Below are 26,327 nucleotides of genomic sequence, written 5' to 3'. Positions count from 1 at the left end.
GGAGGAAGAAGAAGATACAACAAGCACAAAATCTTGCACTAATGTGGACGACCACATAAAGGAGGGTTTTAAACCTCCATGTAATACCAAGAGTCATGGCTCTTGGTCTTCCACATGAGGTGTCACACAATGATGTGGCCTTGATGATGTGGAACATCATCATTGGCTGACCCCATGCCAAGTCACAATGATGTGGCATTTGGTCAAGTCAAACTTGACCCTTCATCTTCTCTCTCAAGTCAAGTCAAACTTGACCTCTTTATCTCCCATGGTTGATCAAATCTAACCATTTGATTCAAATCAATTTAATTTAATGAATCTCTATTCATTGAATTAAATTGACTCAATGAATCATAATCTAAATTAGACTTATTCAACACATGAATCAAATCGAGTCCAATTCAATTAGTCTAATTTGGATTACTCTTAATCTAATTTGGTTCATCATATGAACCTAATACTCTTGGTCCATCATATGAACCTAATCTCCATCTAATTGCCCTTTGTGTGTGACCCTATAAGTTCTTGTAACGTGGGCAATGCTCCTAAACTCATTTAGAAACATAAGTAATGAGCGGTATCTAGCAACACATCATTACTACCCAAGTTACAAGAATGTTGAGATCCGACATCACCTTTGTGACTATTAATTGTGACTCTCACAATATATGATAATGTCCTTCTATCCTTGACTTCTAGATCGATCAATTGAGGCATAGACCGTGTCATCCTCTAATCAATCTATGTTTTGAACTCCAAGTAGACTCACTATAATCAAATGAGCTCAATATCTCATATTGACTCATTTGGGCATGGCCATGCACTTCGTGGTCTTACTCTATCAAGAATCATAATGTCACTCCCGTCATATAAGAGGGATAGATCCCATCTACATCACTCACATCCCTCCGCATAATTTGTTACATACCCAGTAATCGCCTTTATAGTCCACCCATTTACGGGTGATGTTTGACGAAGCCAAAGTATGCAACTCCTTATGTAGGGAACCATAGTGACTTCAGGTCCAAGGACTAATGGTTATACTAATAGTCACATGAGAAAATATATGATACTCATATAACGATCCATGATACTTTCTCATGACGGGTCATTCAGTATACATTCTCCAATGCATACCCATGTGTCAACTTGATATCTCTATATCCATGACTTATGAGATCAAGTCATTGAGTTGACCTATATGCTAGTCTCATCGTATTAACATTGTCCCTGAATGTTAATACTTGACTAGGAATGATTAAGAGTAGTGTTCTCTATATCATCTCATTATCGATTTAACCAATCGATTGATATAGATAAGAACCATCTACTCAAGTACGCAATTATACTTAGTTATTTAACACAAATACAAGTAAGTATAATAACCGAATGATAGTTGTTGTTGTAGGCGAACTCCACTAATGGCAGGTGGTCCTCCCAACTGCCTCCGAAATCCATAACGCAAGACCTCAGCAAGTCCTCCAAAGTCTGAATGGTCCGCTCTGACTGTCCATCTGTCTGCGGATGGAATGCCGTACTGAAACGGAGCTGTGTGCCCAAAGCCTGCTGCAGACTCTGCCAGAACCGGGACGTGAACCGTGGGTCTCTATCTGATATAATACTTAACGGAACACCATGCAATCTGATAACCTCTCGACAATATAACTCTGCTAATCGATCCAGAGAATCAGTCTTCCGGATCGCTAAAAAGTGTGCGGATTTGGTTAATCGGTCAACGATTACCCAAATCGTATCATGGTCTCGTCGAGTCCTAGGCAATCCTACCACAAAATCCATAGTAATATGCTCCCACTTCCACTCTGGAATAGGGATCCTCTGAAGTAAACCAGCAGGTCTCTGGTGCTCAGCCTTCACCTGCTGACAGACAAGACATCTATCTATAAAATCTGCAATGTCTTTCTTCATACCGTTCCACCAATAGGAATGCCTCAAATCACGATACATACGGGTCTCACCTGGGTGGATAGCAAATCTAGAACGATGAGCCTCCTGAAGTAACTCCTCCATGACCGGGTGAGACTGAGGCACACACAATCTGCCTCGGAAATAAACAATACTCTCGTCATCTCGTGTAAACTCGGTCTGCTGTCCGGAAGCTATCTAGCTGCTAATGAACTGTAAATGCTGATCTCCGGCCTGGGCCTCTCGAATCCTCATCCTGATCGATGACTGAGCAACCATGGTAACCAGAATACCCTGCTCTGTCCGTCCCTGCTCCTCAAGGCCCAACTCGGAGAATCCCTGAATCAAGTCCGTGACTAAAACTCGGTGACAAGCTAAAGTCCCTCTGGACTTCCTGCTAAGTGCATCAGCAACCACATTAGCTTTACCCGGATGGTAGCTAATACTACAATCATAATCCTTCAGGAACTCCATCTATCTCCTCTGTCGGAGATTGAGTTCCTTCTGTGTTAAAATATATTTGAGACTCTTATGATCAGTAAGAATCTCAAAAGTAATACCATAAAGATGATGTCGCCAAACCTTTAAAGCAAAGATAATAGCGGCTAGCTCTAAATTATGTACTGGGTAGTTCTTCTCATGCTCCTTCAACTGACGAGAAGCATAGGAGACTACCCTACCGTGCTGCATCAAAACAGCGCCCAAGCCCTGAAGAGATGCGCCTGTGTAAAGTACGAATCCGTCATCACCAGAAGGTAAAACCAAGACTGGTGCTGATACTAATCTCCGCTTCAGCTCCTGGAAGTTGGTCTCACAAGCCTCTGACCACATGAACTTCACGCCTTTCCTAGTCAGACGTGTCAACGACATAGCAATACTGGAGAAACCCTCTATGAATCGTCTGTAATATCCAGCCAGTCCCAAGAAACTGCGGATCTCCTGGACTGACTTCGGCTGCTCCCAGCTAGTGATAGCCTCGATCTTCTGTGGATCTACTGAAATACCTCGGCTAGACACCACATGTCCTAGAAAACCAACTGTGGATAGCCAAAATGCACACTTGCTGAACTTCACATACAGATGATGTCGTCGCAGAGTCTCCAAGACTATGTGAAGATGCTGCGCGTGCTCCTCCTCAGAACGCGAATAGATCAATATATCATCGATAAACACAATAACAAACTGATCTAGGTACTCCAGAAAGATACGGTTCATCAGTTCCATAAATACTACAAGAGCATTGGTAAGCCCGAATGGCATTACCAAAAACTCGTAATGCCCGTATCTGGTGCGAAATGCTGTCTTCTGAATGTCAGAATCTCTAACTCTCAGCTGATGATATCCAGACCGCAGATCGATCTTAGAATACACTGATGTATCTCTAAGCTGATCAAATAAATCCTCAATCTGTGGCAAGGGGTACTTATTTCTGATAGTCACTGCATTCAACTGCCTATAATTGATGCACAACCTCAGAGTACCATCCTTCTTCTTGACGAATAGTACTGGAGAACACTAGGGTGGAATACCGTGGGGTTCTCTATAAGGACATTGAAATGCTCTTGCCCGTGCATGCCATTTGCAGTTGCTACAGGGGAAGCTGTCCTCTGCTGACGATGCGAAGATTGGGCTTCGACCCACCTCGCTAAGTCCCAGACTGACCAAACTGTCCTCCCGGAACAGAGATCCCAGAGGCTACATGCTGAGCCTTCAGCGAAAAATCTCGGCTCAAGTGCCCAGGCAATTTGCAATAATAGCAAACTGGCTGTCCCAAGGTGCACGCAGAGGTGATGTGATCTCGGGATCCGCATCGGGTGCAATAAGGGCCACCAGTGGACTGTTTCCGATTCTACTGAGAAGACCGGGAACGTCCTGATGAAGATCATCCTGACTTCTGGGGTCGGTCAGGTGACCCAGAAGTACCCTGACCCGTCTGAGTACGACTGCTCTGCTGCTGTCCCGTAGTATGTGGCTGTTGGCTCTGTCCGGAAGTCCGATTAGTCTGCTTCCTCTTTTTGTCCGCATTCACTCTCTGATGAGCAGACTCAATCATAAGAGCTCTACCCAGTGCCTCTGTATATGATAAACTACCAAAACCGGCAATCTTCACCTGAAGATGCTCGTCTAGTCCATGGACAAACTGAAGCATACGAGATCTGTCATCGGCAACCAACTCAGGACAGAATCTGACCAACCGATTAAATTCGGCATTATACTCCATCACTGAGCGGTTATTCTACCGAAAACTCAGAAAATCCTACTGACGTGTCATCTGATACGCTTGGGGAAAATACTGACTCTCGAATACCTCCCTAAATCTCATCCAGGTAATATGCTGCTCGCCTATAATCGAGCGCTATGTGTCCCACCAGATCTCTGCCTCATCTCGTACCTCAAGTACGCAGTAGTAGGCACGACTGGAGGGGGTGTCGGGTATACTGAAGGTGATACCACTAGTGGTATAATCGAGGTATGTACCTCTGAAGTCAGAACCGTTGGGGTCTTATATCCGACGTGCCTATAATATCCTGACGAGTTTGTCCTTGACGGACAAGCTCGACCCTAGCAGATCTCTCTGGAGACTCTATCTCCGGAGAATCTATCGGTCTCTTACGTGGATGACCACGTCTCAGTATCGGAACACGTATATGTACCATATCTGTAATCAAATATTACCCAGATATCACTACAGGTATAAAAACTATAAAATTACCTGTTTTACCTATTTGCCGTCTGGAGATGTCCTGTCGCTGCTTAGCCCCAAATAGATCCAATAGAACCTCGTCAAAATACCTTGGAATTCTGAATCGAAAATCGACGAAAATCCATACCAATCCAAAATACCGCGAAATGCTCACAAAAGTAAGCATCGTAAATCCAAAACCCGACAAGTAGGTATCGCAAAACTTTGTTCTGATACCAAATAAATTGTCACGCCCCAGGTAGTCCCTGTCCGAAGAAATTTCGGCAGCATCTCCCCTGTACGGGTGACAATATGAATCTCAGTATACATATATCTATACCTCGGCCACACTCGGCCGGAACGATACACACAAATAGTAAACAATCCACGCAGTTATATTCAACATTTCTACACAGATATAATATGAACAATCCACGCAGTTATATAAAGAAAGAACGATATAGAATCCTCGAAGATATATGTAAACACCCTACTCCACTACAACGAAGAAAGACAAAATCCACGAAGTAATAAAAATATCCTCGCAGCGGAAAACCAAAAGTAGTAAACCCAAGTGTTCGATATAAAGTCCACAATACAGAACCCACATCACAAGTATATAAGATGCCAAAAGCAAAACAAATCCCGACAACAGGAAATCCTCGCGATAATGGGGCTAGCGACTGGAATATCTCCCGACGGCCTCAACCTGAAAAATAGTAACAACGGGGTGAGTTCAAAGAACTCAGCAGGTAATCCAATAGATATGTACAGCAACATATAACTACCAGTAATATCCTATGGTACAGTACACTAAACCATAGAGCCTACAGTACAGTTTCCTAACAGTACAACCTACGGTACAGTCTCCTAACAGTATAACAGATATGCATAGCTGAAATAAACTGTAATAACCAGCAATAGACATAAAGTACAGTCTATAGCAAGAATAATAAGAAAATGCATAACTGAAATAAACTGTACTCACCTGCGAGGCTTGTGCAACTGACTGTGAACATACACAGATAAAAATAGTTAGAGCAAAAGCATATAACCTATATGCATGTCAATCATATGCAATCACCAAAATGCATCAATCACAAATAATGCAATCTGTGCATATGATGCAAATGACATGGTCACCCCTACTGCCATGCTCAGCCGTCTCACACGCGATGGCGAGACCGAGTGGGTAGGGCTATGACAACCGTGCACTCTGCGGTCACTACCCCTGATGAGTGACCGAGTGGACGGGATGCTGTCGGAGTACACCTATCCTCCTGCCTCAAACATAGTGAGGGAGCGCAATGCTCTCATCTCCCGGTACGCGATGACGGGGAGGGACCCCGGCGTGCTACCACGCTCCTGTCACGCTACCCATGAGCGTCCTAGCGGAGCACTACCGGGCAACCTACCATACACACCCTGAGTGTTGTGCCACTACCCATGCAGTGGTCACGTTGTGTGCAGGCCCATGTAGCCAGCCGACGAGCTCAACAATAATGGAGTCGTCAATCGCCCAACATGCAATCATGCAATATGGTGCATGCGGCTACAGAATGTCATACCTGAACATGTCCTCCTCCATATGCGTAGGTGCCAAAATAGTAAACGCATATATATATAACAGAGATATAAACAACATGAATCCAACAATATATAACAAGTATCTTCAGCAACTAATCATGGGTAGATAAGCACTATAAGCAACCATAACCACGAACACATATACACATGGCAAAAGATACAAGTAAACCAGACTAATGTAAAACATCTAGCAGTAGAAGCATGTGATAGGTATCAACTAAGCTAAGATCAAGGAAGAGATAAATCTACCCTCTACTACTAGTAATTATATATAAACTACACATATCATAAGACAATATCGAAAAGATAAGTCAAAGGGTACCCGCCTCAAGTAGAAGGTACAATCCAGTCCTAATCCAATGTCGAGACGTCTGTCTCGAATCGAAGTCCTGTGTAAATAAATACATTTACTGTTATTTAGCTAGAATACAAACACATAGCTAAATAAATCCTAAATAGAAATTTAGGGACAAACCCTAAACCATATCCTTCAACCTTTCTAACGGTTAATTAGGGATAGTTCCCTAATCCCTAATCAACCATTAGATTAGCAATTTAAACTTAAATCCATATAACCTAATTAATCTACACAACCTAATGATGAATAAATTATCAATAGGTATCAAGATCATACCTAATCATCTAACACATGATCATCTAACAAATATCCAAATTCGAAACATGATCTACACATGTTCCAACCAAAATTCAATTCAAACCTAACCCTATTCAATACATAGACTAATTCATCAACATATGAAACAATTACCCTAATCCAAATCATAAACCTAAATTAACTAACCTACAGCAAGATCAAAAACCATACCTCAATTCCACAGCTACTGTGGCTGTTGGGACAAGAGGATTGTTGCTGCTGAGACCAAGATGAGTTACTACTGAAGCCAACCAATCCACAAAATAGGACAGAACAGAACCTATTTGGAATTCACTCCTCTGTTCGGATCAAACACAAGGAGATCATGGATTCAACCAAGTATTCCAACAACAATCTAATTCATCTTACCTAAATTCCTAGCTCTGATCTGTTGATCCACACGAAGAAGTGGTGTTGCCAGGAAGGGTAGCTGTTGCTGGAGCTAGACAACCCACTGAACAGCACCTTGCTGGATCCACTACACAATTCAGATCAAGAATTCAACACCACAGAATGGAAACCAGATGCTCGGCTTTGCTCTCAGTGAGCACTTGGTGATCTCGGCCAAGAACCTATAGTCGACGGCCAAGATCCCTCTCCGACGATGGTTCCAGAGCATAGATCCGAGAGAGCGAGGGTAAGAACAGGGAAGAACCGTAATCTAGTTAAGCACATAGATCCTATGAAACCTTACCTCTCTGGATCACCTCCCGATGGCGCTCCGGCTAGAGAAGACACGGATCGCTCCGGGAACAACTCGAGGAAGAGGAACGAGGAAGTCAGTAGGTTGGGAGATGACGCGAACCAAGCCTCCACCGTGCCCTAGCCGTCGAGGATCGACACAAAACTCACCGGAACCGCAGTCACGGGACCAAAGATAGACTAGACTCTGCCGGCTTCGTCGAGCTCCGACGACGTGGTCCTCCGGCGATGCGATGTGGACGGCCCCAGATGGAGATTTCCGTCGGCGTCGGTTTGTCCGCAAGAGAGACAGAGAGTAGGGAAGAGAGGGGAGATCGGGGAAGGAGGGCTCGGGTTCGGCGATGGGATTGGGGAAAGAAAATAAAGGAAATGGATTTATATATTAAAACATTTCCTCACTTAAATGGGTATCCCAAATAGGCCTTATCTGTACCCAGAATTAATCCCCTCAAAACTCGTCGTACGAGCTCCGATAAATTCCCAGAAAATTTCTAAAAATTCCGGAAAAATATTATAAGGCTATTTCTGAAATAACCCTATTTATTTAAATTTTCCGAGATCTCACATTAGGTTTCAATTTAATTTAAAATTAAGTTTTAACTTTAATTTTAAAGTTTTTAGTTTAAGTTTTAGCGTTTTAATTAGCTTAAGTGTCTTAATTTTAAAATGACTTTAAAATGACTTTTAAAGATTAAAAGAATTTTTTTTAAAAGGATTTTTTCTACATAAATTTTTTAAAAAATAATTTTTAAAAGGATTTTTAAAATAATTTTTAAAAGAGTTTTTAAAATAATTTTTAAAAGAATTTTAAATAATTTTTAAAAGAATTTTTAAATAATTTTTAAAAGAACTTTTAAAAGGGTTTTTAAAATAATTTTTAAAATAATTATAAAGAGTTTTAAAAGAATTTTTAAAAGAATTTTCAAAAATTTTTAAAAGAATATTTAAATAATTTTTAAAAGAATTTTTAAAAGGGTTTTTAAAATAATTTTTAAAATAATGAAAAATATTTTTTAAGTAATTTTTAAATGAATTTTCAATAATTTTGAAAAGAATTTCTAAATAATTTTAAAAAGATTTTTTAAATAATTTTTAAAAGAATTTTTAAAAGAATTTTTAAATAATTTGTAAAATAATTTTTAAAAGAGTTTTAAAAATAATTTTTAAAATAATTTTTAAAATGATTTTTAAAATGATTTTTAAAAAAGTCTTTAAATAATTTTTAAAAGAATTTTAAATAATTTTTAAAAGAAATTTTAAATAATTTTTAAATGAATTTTTAAAATGATTTTTAAAATATTTTTTGAAATAATTTTTAAAATGATTTTTAAAATAGGTTTTTTTAAAAGTATTTTTTAAAATAATTTTTAAAATTGTTTTTAAGGAATTTTTAAAATAGTTTTTTTAAAAAATTTCAAATAGTTTTTTTAAAAGAATTTTTTAAAATAATTTTTAAAGAATTTTTAAAATAGTTTTTAAAGAATTTTTAAAATAGTTTTAAAGAAATTTTTAAAATAGTTTTTTCTTAAAGAATTTTAAAATAATTTTTTTGAAAGAATTTTTAAAATAGTTTTTAGAGAATTTTTTAAATAGTTTTTAAGGAATTTTTAAAATAATTTTTTTAAAGTATTTTTAAAATAGTTTTTTAAAGAATTTTAAAAATAATTTTTATAGTAATTTTGAAATTGTTTTTAAAGAAAATTTTAAAATAGTTTTTAAAGAATTTTTAAAATAGTTTTTAAGGAATTTTTAAAATAGTTTTTTTTAAAGAATTTTTAAAATAGTTTTTAAAGAATTTTTAAAATTGTTTTTATGGATTTTTTAAAATAGTTTTTTTAAAGAATTTTAAAATAATTTTTTTAAAAGAATTTTAAAAATAATTTTTATAATAATAGTTTTTAAAGTTGTTTTTTAAAATAGTTTTAAAATAATTTTTAAAATAATTTTTAAAGAATTTTTAAAATTATTTTTAAAATGATTTTTAACATAGTTTTTTTAATAGGATTTTTAAAATAATTTTTAAGAGAAAAATAGTTTTTAAGATAATTTTTAAGTTAAAATAATTTTTAAAATAATTTTTAAGTTAAAATAATTTTTAAAAGAATTTTTAAGGTGATTTTTAAAATTTTTAATGTTAATTTTACAATAAATTTTTTTGATTAAAATAAATTTTGAGATTTAATTTTAATTTTAATTTTAATCTTATTCTTAAATTTTAATTCAAAATTTAATTTTGATCCTTTGTCATCTCACTCGATTTAAATTTTCAATCAGGGGATACTATATTTTTGTGAGATGAATTTGATTCTATTATAGGGTTTGGTATAACTTTTTGTTAGATTCAGGTTTAGCTTTGGGCTCCACAAATAGGTATTTTTTGGATAAACTTCTCGGCTATGGTGAGTTACCTGGACATCATTAGAGTAACCATGTCTTCGAGGTTTTTCAAATAGTCCTATCCACTGAACTTAATACAAAACCTTGGTCTAACTAGTTATGATCCGTAAGGGGTAGCTTCGGCTAGTTCCACTTAGGCAAATACACAAGGTCGAAGCCATATCTTCCTAGACATGCATAGACTAAGCTTCCCTAACGTATTATCATCCAAAACTTCACTAGTACTGTGGGTCAAGTTAAACTTGGTCCCTTTCTAATTAGTCCTTGTTACCCTACCGGGTATGTAACGACCCAATTTTTCCCTATTTCAAGTTCTAAAAGTCCATAAAAATATTTGAAATACTTTTAAAATATTCTAGAGATTTTTAGGAATTTTTAGAGTATTTTTACGTAATTTTTGGAGGTCGTTTAGTATGTTTACAAAAAGAAAGAAGTTTTGACCAAAAAATCGTTGAAGGTGAGACTCGAGCCCAAGACCTCCGACCGAACCCGACCTAACCAAACAAAGCCAACCAATTGGGCTGCGCGTGATTTGTTAACTAAGTATGTAGTGAGATGTATTTAAGTTATAGTAAAGGGCAGAAATAAAACCTAGGTTATAAAGGGTTAATTTCTTTCCCGAACCCTAATTCCTTTCTCTTCTCCTCACACGTGCGTCGACGCTTCTGGACTCGGGCGGAAACGCAGCAAAGCTAGGTCTTTGTTCTCCGGCGCCGGCGAAGCCCTTTTCCAACCAGTCTTCACCCGTGGGTGGTCATCCCGACGAAGGGAGCTCGGAAGCACAAAGGAGCCGTCGAGTTTCAAGCTCCTCCCGGAACCCTAGCTGCCTCTCCCTCTCGGTTGTAAGTCCAAGCAATCAAGGGGTAAGTACTACTCACCTGTGGTAGGAGTTGCTTCGAACTTTTGGTTTCGTTTCCTTGTTTCCTGAGTTTCTTGAATCCGAAGCATGCCATAAGATTGGGGGTTTTGATGTTACTGCCGTGAGAGAAGGAATCTGGAAATAAAAAGAAGAGATTGTTTAGGTTTCCTTTTGTTACCGAAACGTACATTTTAAATTGTGGTTGCTAGGGATATGTTTTATTTCCTTTGAGTGTTTGAATTATACCACGCAGAATTGAGTTGCTGAAGGCTTAAGTGTAGTTTCGGGATTTGTTTTCTTCTTTTCATCCCTGCTGTAGTGTGCTTTAAGACCTCTACTGCTCAATGAAAATACAAGTTTTGAACAAACGAAACAGGTTATAGGTTTGTTTAAATTCCAGCAAGTTTCGCATAGGCGTCATTTCTGTTTGCATAAATAAAGCTTTGTTCTGTTTGAACAGCCTTGGAGTATTCCAGATTTAGCTTTGAGGTAGTTTTTTTTAGTAGTCAAAGGTTTATCACAACAAATGAAACATTTCAGAATTTTATTATCCATTAAGCTTCTGGTTCCCTTTAGTATACGCAGTAATTTCCCATACTGCTTAGATCCAGTGCCATTTAAGGGGCACGAACAGATCCCTAAATTATTTCCCTTGAGCATGTAGTAAACCTCTAGTTGCTGCTTTAGCATGGCCGAACAGTTTTTCCCTTTCATTTCAATTTTTGGGTGAAACCCTTATTATCCAGCAAGCACGAACGGCAGGTTTCTTTCCCTTGCATTTCAGCCTAGTGTTGTGGTATTTGTGCATTGCCCGTAGGGTGTAGGTGGTTGTAGAAGTATGAAGATTAAATCCACAAGCAAGAACAACCTTGTAGTTAGCATGTCAGATGTAGCTTCTTTGGTAAATTAATGAGTATGACTAGTTTTAGGTCAATGATTCAGTTTAGTTCTTTTGCAAGAAGGTATTAAGTATGGACAACTGGCTTTCTCCTTTAGCTTTGCAGTTTTATTTCCTTGCAAATCAGTGAACTTGAATGATCTAATTTAAAGCATGCAAATCTTAGATTTCTTGTTATTGGACAACATGCTGAGTAGATGCAAATTCCTTATTTTCACAGCAAGTCTTAACGAATTGAATTATAATTTAGTTCTAGTTCCTTGTTTTGATACATATGCATATATGTGCTAGTTAGCTTTTAATAGCTCTTTAATCTGAAGCATATAGTTAGTTGGTTTTGCTATTTTAATAAGATGAATAGCCATGTATTCTAGAGGAATGATTATGTACCCTATTAAACCTTTTGAGGATTATGGGTAACTACAAGTAAGAAAAAGGACCAAGGTCTAATTAGAAAAGATAACAAGAAATTTAAAGTAAGAGGCTAGTACCCGACTTCCAAGGTTGTCGTTAAACAAATCCAGGTGACCAATTCCAAGGTCTTGGCCCTGGTAAGACCAAGGTCTTTATCCTCATAGGACTGAAGGCTCACTACCACAGTCACTATTAGAGAGCGCGCATAAGATGGTACTAAGTTTGGGCCCAAGAAAGAAAGAAAGAAAAGAAGAAAGTTAAGAATTAATTTCAAGTATAAAGCTATAAGTAAATGAAACAAGTATCACCTATGTTTAGAACTAGCCAATATTAGCTCTTTTAATTCTAAGCATAATGTATTAGTTTTCATTTGCTTTCTTATGAGTTTATTGAGCATGATTAGCTTTATTTCCAGCATGCTGATTTATTCTTGTATATCATGAGTATGCAGTTTATTTTAGTGCTTTGCTGATAGATGAGCATGTTTAGCTTTTCTTTTTAGCATTTCAGTTTCAGTATTCTTTGCATCTTATGCATTATCGAGTTTTTGTGAGATAGATTAGTACTTACTAAGCGTTTCGCTTATAGATTTATTTTTTCCTCCTACTGCAGATAAAGGAAAAGTTAAAGTGTAAAGAGGAAGGCGACAAGGAGGGTGTCTGATGGAGGTGTGTGATGCCAGGACTATGGAAAGATCTGGGAAGCTTTGAGTTTTCATGTTTAGTGGATAAGAAGTAATTGAGTTGTACTCTATGGTAGATGTCATTGAGTTTGTATTTTATATTCTATGTCCCTATTGAGTTTGTTCGTGTTTTAGTTTGCATGCTGTGATGAGTTTCTATGTAATAGGTAGATATTATAGTTTTTGTCACTTATTAAACTGCGTGGGTGGTTGTTATATGTTCCAGCCGCCTGTGGCTGAGTATATAGTGTTTGTATTTAAGATTTTGGTCACCGGTACAAGGGAGACTCTGCCGAAATTTTTCGGTAAGGACTTCTCGATGTTTCGATCACACCGGTTAAGTGGTGTTAGTAGTTAAGTAACGATCATCCTTAGAGTATAGTAGTAGTAAGAAGGGTGGTTGTTACAGGGTAGGTTGGTTTGGGTTACCCTATCGGGTAGGTTAGTTTTGGAGGTGCCAGCTATTCTGGAGTCTCCCCCTGAATTATTAGCTTTTTATTTTAAGATTTTTGTATAATTAGAGTTAGTTTTAGTTAAGTTTAATTATTTAATTTGTAATTTTAAATTTAAGTTTTTAATTTTGAATTAATTAAATTGGTTAAATTATCTTCCTTTAAAAGAGTATATTTAATATTTAAATTTTCTTTCAATTTCAATTTTATTAGGTTAATTGAACTATCTTTCTTTAATAGCTTATTTTTAAAGTTTAAGTTTTTTTATTAATTTTTAAATTTGAATTAATTAAATTGTTTGAATTATATTTCTTTAAAATTTTATCTTTTAGCCTTTTATTAATTGTTAATTTTAAAATTTCTAGATTATCTTTGTTTAATATGTCATCTTTGACATTCAATTTTAAGTTTGTTAAAGTGTTTGATTTTATCCTTATATTTTCTTTGCCTTTTAAATTGAAATGATTAATTGAATTTATTATATTAGTTTTATCTTTAAAAGTTAATTTTTTGTTAATTATATTATCTTAGTTTTGGATAGTATTTTCTAGACTGATTTTATCTTTATTATTAAATACTTTATTAAGGTAATTATTGATTTTATCCATTTTCTCATTTTTAACTTCTAAATTTGAATTTATTTTAATGTTTGACATATTTATGTTTAGATGATCACTTAATTTTAAATTTTCTGAATTGATTAAATTATTTGAATTGATTTGGTCATTGTTTTGTTTGACCAAGTCAATGTTGATGCCAAATTGATCAGAGTCTTGATTGACTTAATCAGAATCTAGATTATTTTGTGATTTTGAATTTAAATCATTTAGATCTAGATTATCATGCACCATACTTGGAATAATTTCATACTTATCTGAATCATCATGCTGATTATTTAAACTACTATTAGTAGGGGTATTTTGGTAAACATTACTAACCTTGAGTGCAACCCCTAATTCAGTAGACTTTTCGATTGGATCTGACCCGAGTTCGGATTTGATTTTTACTTGATCCTCGAGCTCCATCGGCTCCTCGTGAAGTTTGATCAACTGGTCCAAACCTTATGTGCATCTTTGTACTTTTCTACTCTGCATAAAACATTGTTAGGTAAAACATTACAAATAATTTTACTTACATTTGTGTTTAGTCTGAGTTCTGAGAAGGTTTTCTAAATATCAGCCAATAATCAAAGTTTAGACTTCCTAAGAAACATTCCATTCTTCGCCTCCAGTAGTTGAAATCTTGATCGTACGGTGGTGGTCGTTGGGGTTCCATCCTTCTTGAAGAGGCATTGGTCTTGCACACATGGAAACAGAGCAAAAGTCCCAAGACTTGGTCTTGGATTAGTAGTGTTGGAGAAAAAAATATAATTTTTCACTATTTTTAAAAAAATAATAATAAAATATTAATAAAAAATATTATCTCAAATTTTTGAAAATGTAATATTTTGTCGATACTAAATAGTGGTGAGAAGATGACGATGTATTTTTCAAAAGTAGTTTTGGAGGGAAAAAAATGAAAGGCGTAAGGTTTTATTTTAAAGACAAACAATATCTAATTTTTCTTTTTAAAAAAAAACACCCCCTTTGCCTGATTGGTGGTTGCGCCAAATCAGAGCGGTACTTGCTCTGATACCACTTGTTGGATCGTGATGTTTCGATAGGGGGGGTGAATATCGATTACGAAAATTCTTTCGAAAAGAGTTAAGCGCAGCGAAAAAAGTAAGCAATGCTAACACAGACCAATTTTACTTGGTTCGGAGCCTGTGTAGACTCCTACTCCAAGGCCCGCACTCGTTGAGTGCTTTCGGTGGCAATCACTAGTAGTTCGAAAATTATTACAAACTAAGTGCTGAAATGCTGATGAAAATAAAAGCAATACCAACAAAGGAATAAATCGAAAAGGAAAAAGTGCATTGTCGGAGCTTCATTAGCGTCACAGGAGCGCAGAGTAGCAGAGCAAGCAGTAGAAGATCTTTTTGTCAGTTGTTCTCAGGCTCCACCTCTAACCCTCCTTTTATATGTCACGCCCCCAAGTAGTCCCTGTCCGAAGAAATTTCGGCAGCATCTCCCCTGTACGGCGGACAATATGAAGCTCAGTATACATATATCTCCATACCTCGGCCACACACGGCCGGAATAATACAATACAATAAGAACAAGCCACGCAGTTTATATCAACATTCCACATGAGTTAACATATAATCAATCCACGCAGTTAATAAGAAAAGACGATATAAAATCTCGAAAATATATGTACACATCCTACTCCACTACAACGAAGAAACGAAATCCACGAAGTAATGAAATATTCGCAGCGGAAAACAAAAGTAGTAAACCCAATGTGCGTCATAAAGTCCACAATACAAAACCCACATCACAAGTACATAAGATGCAAAAAGAAAACAGATCCCGACAACAGGCAAATCCTCGCGATAAAGGGGCTAGCGACTGGAATCTCTCCTGACGGCCTCAACCTGAAAAATAGTAACAACGGGGTGAGTTCAAAGAACTCAGCAGGTAATCCAATAGATATGTACAGCAACATATAACTACCAGTAATATCCTAGGGTACAGTCTCCTAAACCATAAGACCTACAGTACAGTCTCCTAACAATATAACAGGTATGCATAGCTGAATAAACTGTAACGAGTAACCAGAAGCATGTAGTACAGTTTACAGCAAGAATAATAAGAAATGCATAACTGAAATAAACTGTACTCACCTGCGAGGCTTGGGCGAATGACTGTGGACATACACAGATAAAGATAGTCAGAACAAATACGCATGTATCCTGTATGCATGTCAATCATATGCAGTCACCCAAGTGCATCATCCAATATGCAACAATCACAATAAATGCAATCTGTGCATATGATGCAATATGACATGGTCACCCCTGACGCCAGTCTGTATCTCACACACAATGGTAAGACCGCGTGGGTAGGGCTATGACACCGTGCACTCTGCCGTCACTACCCCTGAAGAGTGACCGAGTGGACGGGATGCTGTCGGAGTACACCTATCCTCCTACCTCAAACATAGTGAGGGAGCGCAATGCTCTCAACTCCCGGTACGCGATGACGGGGAGGGATCCCGGCTGCAACCCCGCTGTGTCGTGCTACCCATGAGCACCCCGGCGGTGCACCACCGAGCAAAATGCCATACACACCCTGAGTGCTGTGCCACTACCCATGCAGTAGACACGTTGTGTGCAGGCCCTCATGTAGCCGGCCGACGAGCTCAACAATAATGGAGTCGTCCATCGCCCAGCATGCAATCATGCGGTATGGTGCATGCGGCTACAGAATGTCATACCTGAACGTATCCTCCAAATGCGTAGGTGCCATAAAGGTAAACGCAGATATATAACAGAGATATAAACAACATGAATCCAACAATATATAACAGGTATCTCCAGCATCTAATCATGGGTAGATAAGCACTATAAGTAACCATAACCACAAACACATATACACATGACAAGAGATAAAAGTAAACCAGACTAATGTAAAGCATCTAACAGTAGAAGCATGTGATAGGTATCAACTAAACCTAAATCCAGAGAAGTGCTAAATCTACCAATCACTAGTAAGTATATATAAACTATACATATCATAAGACAGTATCAAAAGATAAGTCAAAGGGTACCCGCCTCAAATAGAAGGTACAATCCAAATCCGAAGTCGAGACGCCCGTCTCGAATCAGAGTCCTGTGTCAAACAAACAGTTTTATTTAGCTAAATCAAATGAATAGCTAAATAAAATCCCTAAAACTAAATTAGGGTAAAACCCTAATCAACATAACCTCAATCTACCTAATTAATCTAAAGGTTAATTAGGATTAGTTACCTAATCCCTAATCACCAATAGATTAGAAATCTAAACTTAGATTAAATCTAATAGTTGACTAGGGTTAAGTGTCTTAACCCTAATTATTCCATTAGATTAATCTAAGCAATTACATCTAATCACAATCAACATAACCCTAATTCAAATCTACAAATCATGTATCAACTAATCATGGATTAATCCAATGTATTCCTAATCCAATACATGAATCTAATTCATCAACACATGAAACAATTACTCCTTACCTTGATTCTCAACTGCTGGAAGGAGGTCCTGTTGAACAAAGGTGGGTTGCTTGATCAAGAACACCACAGAGCACAGTGAGAGGAATTTTCCTTGCTGGATCAGAGGAATCGCAGCTAGCCCTGCTGGAATTCTTCCCCACTTCAACTGATACCTCAATCACAGCAAGAAGGAGACGTCCAAGCACTGATCCAGGAATTACAGCAAGTAATTAGATCCGACCTCTCTCCCTCCTAGTTCAAGACCGAAAGAAAACCACCAGAACCTAGATCAGAGCCTCACCTCAATGGATTCAATCGGATCACAAAGGAGAAAGCAATGATTGGCCACAAGGACAATCCATAGGAATCCGATGCTTCTCCTAGCCCAGAACTGGAAGACGATCACGAATCCAACAAGGAAGATCAACACCGAAATAGAGCCCTAACCTCCAAGATCGGCAACAACCAGAGAGAGGAAAGAAGGAATTAGTCGCTCACCTTCGAAACCCTAATTGCCCCCTTCACACCGGCGATCTAGTTGGAGCCAAATCGGTCCAGTGGCATCGAATACACCCAATCCCCTCCAAGATCTGGTGAACGGCAGTGGAAGAAGGTGCACAGCCGCCAACGATCCGCTCCCCTGGTGGCGCTGGTGGCGCCGGTGTCGGAAAAGAGACCGCCGAGCAGAGAGGAGAGGCGATCGACCACAATATCTGCCGAAGCAGGACCCCTCAACCAGATCCGGCTTGTCTTCCTCGGCATCGTCGAGCTCCGGTGACTCCACTGGTTTTCCGTCGAGCTCCGGTGACGAGTCTCCTCTGGCCTCGGCGTCGATTGATCCGCGAGAGAGGGAACAGAGAAGGAAGTGAGGGGAGATCGGGATCGCATCGGGGCAGAGAGGGGAGGAGAGGAAATAGAATCGGGTTCGGCGTTTTGGGGGAGAAGGAATAAAAGAAAAGGAATATATAATTAAAACATTTCCTCACTTAAACGGGTAACCCAAACAGGTTTTATCCGAACCCGAAATTGATCCCCTCAAAACTCGTCGTACAAGCTCCGAAAAATTCCCAGAAAATTTCTAAAAATTTCGGAAAAATATTATAAGGCTATTTCTGAAATAACCCTATTTATTTAAATTTTCCGAGATCTCACATTATAGGACGGTCGGGGCACCCCGGATCCCTTCTGAGCGCCCTGGTGTGACATAGCAGGTCCAACCAGCGTGCTCCACGTGGCGACGACGCGATCAGGATAGATATTGCTTTCCGAGCGCCCGGATCCCCTCCGGGCGCCCGGACCACCTTTCTCCAGAAGTTCCTTCTCTTGCAAGACAAGGTTAGTCTGAGGTAAATATGTATCTTACAAAACAAAGTGTTAGCACAGTTTATAAATTCAATATCAAGAGTATGACTTAGATTCCGTCTTTCCAAGACCGGAATCTAGTCACGATCTCAACTTAGATATCCGAAATGGATCTAAGTCAGATCGACGCCTAATGTTCCCTTCCCGGGAATGCGTCCTCACAGTCACTCCCTTCTAGTGACTTACCTTTACTCACCTTCCAGACGTCCGGTCAGCCCTTCGACCCGTCTGGACTTCTCGCCAGCTATCCGGTCAGCCCTTCGACCTAGCTGGACTTCGTGCCAAGCGTCTGGTCAGCCCGTCGACCCGCTTGGACTTCGTGCCAAATGTCCGGTCAGCTCGTCGGCCCATTTGGACTTCGTGCCAGACATTCGGTCAGCCCGTCGACCTGTCTGGACTTAGCCTGTATACTCGATCAGAGTGTTAGATAGCGACAAACCTAACTTAACCTGATTTGTCATTCATCAAAACCTGAGTTAGATCGTTAGTGCTAACCGCACCAACAAAGAGCTTGCTGTAAAGGGTTACACTAATGCTAGCTTCCAAATTGATAAGGATGATTCTAGATTGCAGTTAGGGTATATATTTTGTTTAGATGGTGGTACTGGGTATTAGATACTACAATGGTTCCATTTCATTCGAGAGATTGTTGATAGATGAGATGTGAGGATATGCAAAGTATTAACCGATGCTAACCTTGCGGATCCCTTGACCAAGGCTTTGGCACAAAGGAAGCACGATGGTCATACTAGGTCACTGGGTATTAGATATTTTAGTGATTGACACTAGTGCTACTAGGAGATTGTTAGTATTAGCCCTAGTACCAATTATGAGATGATTTGTAAAGGGCTCTTTTTGTATCATATTTTATTATTAATAAAAGGTAAAGTTGATTATTATATTTATTTTAATTCAGTGCTGAATGAATAAGTATAATAATATCCTAGAATAGGAGGTTCTAATCTACAACATATCAATTGGTTGAATTGATAGTGAGATATTGTAGATATATATAGAACACTACTCTTAACTATTCCTAGTCAAGGATTAATATGCAAGGACAATATTAATATGTTGAGACTAGCATGTAGGTCAACGAATGACTTAATCTCACAAGTCATGGATATGAGATATTATGTTGACACATGGGTATATATTAGAGAATATATACTGAATGACCCGCCATGAGAATGTTTCATGGATCGTTATATGAGTGTCATAAACATTCTCATGTGACTATTGGTATGAATAGTCCTTAGACCTGAAGTCACTACGGTTCCCTACATAAGGAGTTATGTACTTTGGTATCAGCAAACGTCACCTGTAATAAGGTAGACTGTAAAGTCGATCACTGGATATGCAATAAGTTATGCGGAGGAATGTGAGTGATGTAGATGGGATCTATCCCTTCCATATAACGGAATTGATATCTGTGGACCCCTTGATTAGTAGGACACAAGAAAGAATGACCATGCTCAAATGAGTCAATATGAGATATTGAGCTTTTTTGATTGAGTGTGTCTACTTAAAGATTGAGAAACATGAAGATTGATAAGAGGATGACATGTTTTATGCCTCATTGATCAATCAAGATATCAAGGATAGAAGGATTGAGTCATACAAGATAATAGACACGGAAAGTTTAGGTCGGATCTCGACATTCTCGTCACTTGGGTAACAATGATGCATTACTAGACATCACTCATTGCTTATGTATATAAAATGATTTTATATACATTACCAACGTTATGAGAGCTTATTGGGTCACACACAAAGAACATGTTGATTTGGAGATGGATTATGAGGTCAAGTTAAATTCGAATTATATACATTGAGTTAGATTTGAATGAATTCGGATTATACTTATTGAGTAATGAGTTAAACTCATTGGTTTATTGGGTTAATGACTTATTGGGTTAATGGTTAATCCAATATTTTAAATCCAACCCATTAAGATTAATGAATATTAATAGAGATTAATATATTATTATTAATTAAAAAGAAGATCAAGAGATAAAAATGTTTTTGTATTCATTGGATGAATACAAAAGTCATTTGTAAAAGTAACCTTTAGGTGAAGTAACCTTTTTTGGTAAAGTAATCTTTTGGTGAAGTAACTTATTTGATAAAGTAACCCTTTTGTGAAGTCACCTTATATAGATGAAGTGACCTTTTGGGTGATGTGATCTTCTTGGTTTTTGGTCTTCTTCCTTCTTCCACTTTTGGTCGAAACTTCCACAGCAGGTTGCTAGCACAACCTTTGGTTGTTTCTTTCTCCATTTCGTGAGTTCGTGAGACGGACGGAGAGCGTGTTCATGTAGATACCATAGAGGCGCAGACGTGTTGATCGCGCTGAGATCTACATCCTAAAGAAACATTACTGTCGGGATTGCGAAGGGTACGCAGCAAAAGTATATATTTTTTTAACAAAACTTAGTATATGGTTTCCTTTGCATGGATCTTCTGGATAGGAACTTATTTTCCCGTTGCGCTTTTCGGTATATTTATCACTATAGTTCCTTACAAGAACAACTTTACAAAGAGGGACTTACAAGAATGATCAAATCTACACCCAACAATGCAAAGGCAAGGATAATGTGCTTCAGATGTAGCAAAAAGAGGCATTTCAAGCATGAGTGTCCAAATTAGAAGGAGGACAAGTCTAAAAATAAAGAAAAAGAAGGCACTCCACACCACCTCGGATGAATTCTCCTCAGAAGAATCAGACAAAGAAGATCAGAAGCAAGCCAGTTAGCATGCACTCATGGCAACCGGACCCGAATCGGAAAACGACTCAGATCAAGAAGAAGAGTCCGAATACAAATCATGCCACAAGTCCGCACTAACTTTCGAAGGTTCTAATGAGGTACAAACTATTTTAACTGTAAAGTTTTTAAAGATTGTTTCATGTCTTCATAAAAAATTAATTAAATCTGAAAAATAAAATGACACACTCCTTAAGGAAAATCAACACCTTAAGTAATAACTTAACTCTCAAGCAGAAAACACTAACTCAACTCATATCAAAAGACTTGACAAAGAAAACTCTAAATTAAAAATTAAAATAACCAATCTAAAAGAATTACTAGAAAAATTCACAACCAGATCTAAGTACTTAGATATGATACTTGGATCTCAACGAGTTGTGTACAATAAATCCAGAATTGGATACAAGTCCAGCTCGACAAATAAAACATTCATCTCATTAATAAGTCAAAATAAAAAATAAACTAAAGCATGGGTTCCAAAAGCTTGTTAACCAAGCAAGTAGGACTCAATCTATTTTACATGCCAAAAAATGAAATCCACTACCTAACACCAAATCAAAATAAACCAAGAAATTCAACCCAAACCAAAAAAATAAAAGCTAAAACTACTAATTCAAATCCAAAATATAAAAAAAAAACTAACCTTAAATTAAATAAATACTAAATCAATCTAAATTCAAACTATAATCAAGTTTATTACAACTATAAAACAAATGGACAAAAATCTAAACTTAAACCCAAATTCAATAATTTAAGGGGAGACACCAAACTAGTTGCACCTCCAAATAATAATTTACTCGATTGGGTAATTAAGGCTAGATAAATTAGGGACTAATTCAACTTGGCAAAGAGTACTAGAGAAGTTTAGGATGATAGTAAGTTAGAAAAGCTCTATCTATGCATGTCTAGGATGAATCATATATGTTTGATCTAGTGTCTTTGGCTTAGTGGAATTAACTGAAGCTAGCCCTTACTAATCTAAACTGGTTAGATCAAAGTTTTGCATTAAGTTCTTTGGGTAGGACTATTTGAAAAATCTTGAAGCAAGTGATTACTCTAATGATGTCCGTGTGACTCACCACAACCTAGAAATTTATTCAAAGAATGCTTGCTTGATTAGCCAAAGCAAAATTGAATCTAACCCAAGTTAAACAAACCTCTAAAAATCTAACTTAACTCATCTCACAAAATGATAGGATATCTTTATTTAAAAACTTAGATGGGGCGAGATGATTAAATTAATAAAATTCAAATTTAACCTAACCTAAAACCAAACATTGACTTAAAAACTTAAAATTAAAATTAAACTTAAATTAAAACTTAAACAAAAATTTAAACTTACATTAAAATTTAAGCTAAAGCGTAATTAAAACCTTAAATTAACACTTAACTACTAAATTAAACTTTAATAAATTAATCAAATCATATGCAAATCAAACTAAAACAAATATTGAAATTAAAGATAATTAAACTTTAAAATTAAAATTGAATACACTTAAATTGGAAAGTAATTAACCTTAAAAATAATTAAATTTAACTTAATTAACTTAATCAAACTTAAACTATGAATTGTTTAATTTTTTTTAAAAATTATTTTCAAAATCATTTAAAAAATTAATTTAAAAATATTTTAAAAAGGATTTTAAAAATCCATTTAAAAATAAATTTAAAAACTTTTAAAATTCTTTAAAAAAATTCTTTTAAAAATATTTTAAAAATTACATTTAAAAATCTCTTGAAAATCCTTTTAATTTTTTTTTAAAATCTTTTCAAAATACTTTGAAAAATTATTTAAATTTTTTAAAAAATATTTAAAAAAATCCTTTTAAAAATCTTTAAAAAATTAGTTTAAAAATATTTTTAAAATTACTTTTAAAAATCTTTTAAAAATGCTTTTAAAAATTATTTTAAAATCTTTTAAAAACATTTGAAAACTTATTTTGAAAATATTTTAAAAATTACTTTTAAAAATCTTTTAAAAATCCTTTCAAAAATTATTTTAAAAATATTTTGAAATTTATTTTAAAAATATTTTAATTGTTAATTTTAAAAATATTTTAAAAATGATTTTAAGAATTAGTATAAACATCTTTTAACAATTATTTTATTTTTTTAAAAATAATTTAAAAATATTTTATCAATTAATTTTTAAAATAACTTTTTATAGAAATTTTAAAATATTTTAAAAATATTAAAAAATATTTTACAAAATATTTTTAAAATCATTTAAAAATATTTTGAAATTTCTTTTAAAAATTATTTTAAAATCTTTTAAAAATTATTTTAAATTTTTTTGTCCTTTTTAAAATTATAACAAAATCCTTTTAAAATTATTTTAAAAATCTTTTTTAAACCTTTTATTTATTTTAAGAACTTGATTAAAATTTAAATGCTTAGCTAAAACTTAAAAACTTAATTGAAACCTAACATAAAATAAAACCTAAATCAAGTAATAATAATAATAATATTATGCTTAAAATCATTCTGAAACCTTTATCTAAACCTAAAATTAGCCCACATACTTAGTTTTAATTAATTAAAACCTAAGTAAACCTAAAATTGGTCCACATACTTAGTTTTAATTAATTAAAACCTAAATAAACCTAAAATTAGTCCACATACTTAGTTTTAATTAATTAAAACCTAAGTTTAAACCTTAATTAAATCTATAATATAAAAATAAAACTTTAACTAGAAACAATAAAAAACTTTAATGATATCCTAAATTAATTAAACTTTAAACTTAAACTAATTAAATAAAATCAATTAATTAATTAAATGAAATTAATTAGTTAATTTAAACTTAAATATTAATTAAACAAATAATTAATAATTAAACAATGAAAATATAATTTAATTAAACGTAAAACGTTAATCTAACTTAACTAAACACTCAATTAAAATATTAAACTAAATTCAACTCAATTTAATTAAAATTTAATATAAACTCAACCTTATTTAATAATCTAACCGTGTTTATTAATTCAGGATAACCTTAATAGAAAACTTAATTTGATTCATACCTAACTTTAATTCAACCTAATTTTAAACTAGCTTAAGCAATCAAATTACTAATTAACTTAAATTTCAATTAAATCAATTCTAAAAAGTAATTAATCCAATCATACTTACACTACAACAAAATTGTACAAAGACAACACCACAAAGATAATGATTTTAAGAAAAACTGTTGTAAATTTGGCAAAAGACAATGATTTTGACAAAACCTTTTTCTTTGATGTAATAGTTACCCCAAAAGATAATTTTAACAATAATTGGGACAATAGTGTAATGAACCATTTGTGAATGAGAATATTTTACAACGCTTGGAACAACGGTGCATAAACCGTTGTCATTGTGATAATAAGACAATGGTTATAAACTATTGTCAATGAAATTACAAGCGTTGTATTTTCTCACCACAAAAATCGTGCTGGAAATTGGGACACGTGCCCGACTTTCATTAGTAATCACAAAAAATTAGAAAAATCTTAACCCTACATCTAAAAGCAAACACCCAAAATCACAAGTCACCACACTTATTCATTCCGCTTTGAGGCCCCTCTAGGCTTCCCTTCTGGCTGCCATCGAAGGTGAAGACGAAGACGAGAAACATCAACATGTAACTCCCCTCTTCCTCCTTCTTGATCTTCATCCGTTACTTGTCCTCTTCCTCCTCCTCAGTAATTGCACTGCAAGACCATGGATGTGGAAGACAAGCTCACTTTGCCTGGCAGTGACCACGCAGAGAAGAAGAAGGTTGCTTCACTGAGGGCCCTCATCAAAGATGAAGACTTTGACGCCCATGTCACACCTTGTCACTTCTACGCCGTCAATTGACAAAGTAAATGATTGGCAAATTTCTTTCCTTTTTAGTCCTTATTTGTTCTAGATGCATTTGGTCATCAAGGAACTTCTCTACATTGATCCTCATCTTTTTTGATCACAAAAACTTAACCTTTTGGCTTAAATTACAGGATATGGACAATGTGGCTCTCAGAAGGTTTCTTCGTGCATGAGATCTAGATGTTGAGAAGGCATCTGTGCAGTTCCTAAAATATCTTCGACATCTAGATTAAGAGGAGCGGTGGATTATGAAAGATGAGATACGGTAGGAGTCTGGATTAGGAGGAAAGGGAGAGAGGAGGTCGTTGAGGAATATGTTGCCCTTTGATGCAGCCACGGGCGAAGATCACAAATCCTTTTTGGACCAAGTAAGAAATATTTTATCACATATGTAAAATTTCAAAATGCCACCCAAATTTTATTGAAATACAAAATTATTGTCTTTTCTTCCTATCTTCGCCTTATGGGCTCGTGGTTCCTTCGAGTTTGCAACTGCACCGCTATTATCACAATAAATTGTGATGATTTTGGGCAAACCAGGAATCACATCTAAGTCCATTAGAAAGTTCCTGAGCCACACAGCTTCTTTGGCTGCCTCAGAGGTGGCCACATATTCAGCTTCCATGGTTGAGTCCGAAACGTATTTCTGCTTAACACTCCTCCATGCAATGACTCCACCTCCTAGAGTAAACACATAGCCTGACGTAGACTTACTATTGTCCCTATTTGATTGGAAGTCTGAATTCGTGTAACCCACAGGGAGCAAATCGTCTGCTTGGTAGACTAGCATATAATCTCTAGTCCTTCTCAGGTACTTTAATATATGCTTTACAGCAGTCCAACGTCCTTGTCCAGGGTTACTCTGATATCTGCTAACCATGCCCACGGCAAAATAGATATCAGGTCTCGTACACAGCATTGCATACATAAGGCTTCCTACAGCCGAAGCATAAGGAACTATCTTCATCTCCTCTATCTCCTTTGATGTCTTCGGAGACATCTCTTTAGATAAGGCTACTCCAT

The 26,327-nt window shown here is 36.0% G+C and overlaps 1 long non-coding RNA gene across 1 annotated transcript; it reads right to left on the bottom strand.

Moving 5' to 3' along the window:
• Positions 1-17,375: 17,375 nt before the first annotated feature.
• Positions 17,376-18,242, bottom strand: LOC122031046. The gene is made up of 3 exons (XR_006125715.1): positions 17,827-18,242; positions 17,630-17,719; positions 17,376-17,533 (listed from the first exon to the last, which is right to left on the bottom strand). It is a non-coding gene; the product is annotated as an uncharacterized LOC122031046 (long non-coding RNA).
• Between the last annotated feature and the right edge of the window lie 8,085 nt (positions 18,243-26,327).

Source organism: Zingiber officinale, chromosome 11A, assembly GCF_018446385.1.
Source record: "Zingiber officinale cultivar Zhangliang chromosome 11A, Zo_v1.1, whole genome shotgun sequence".
NCBI lineage: Eukaryota > Viridiplantae > Streptophyta > Magnoliopsida > Zingiberales > Zingiberaceae > Zingiber > Zingiber officinale.
This window is presented reverse-complemented; position numbering and strand designations above follow the sequence as displayed.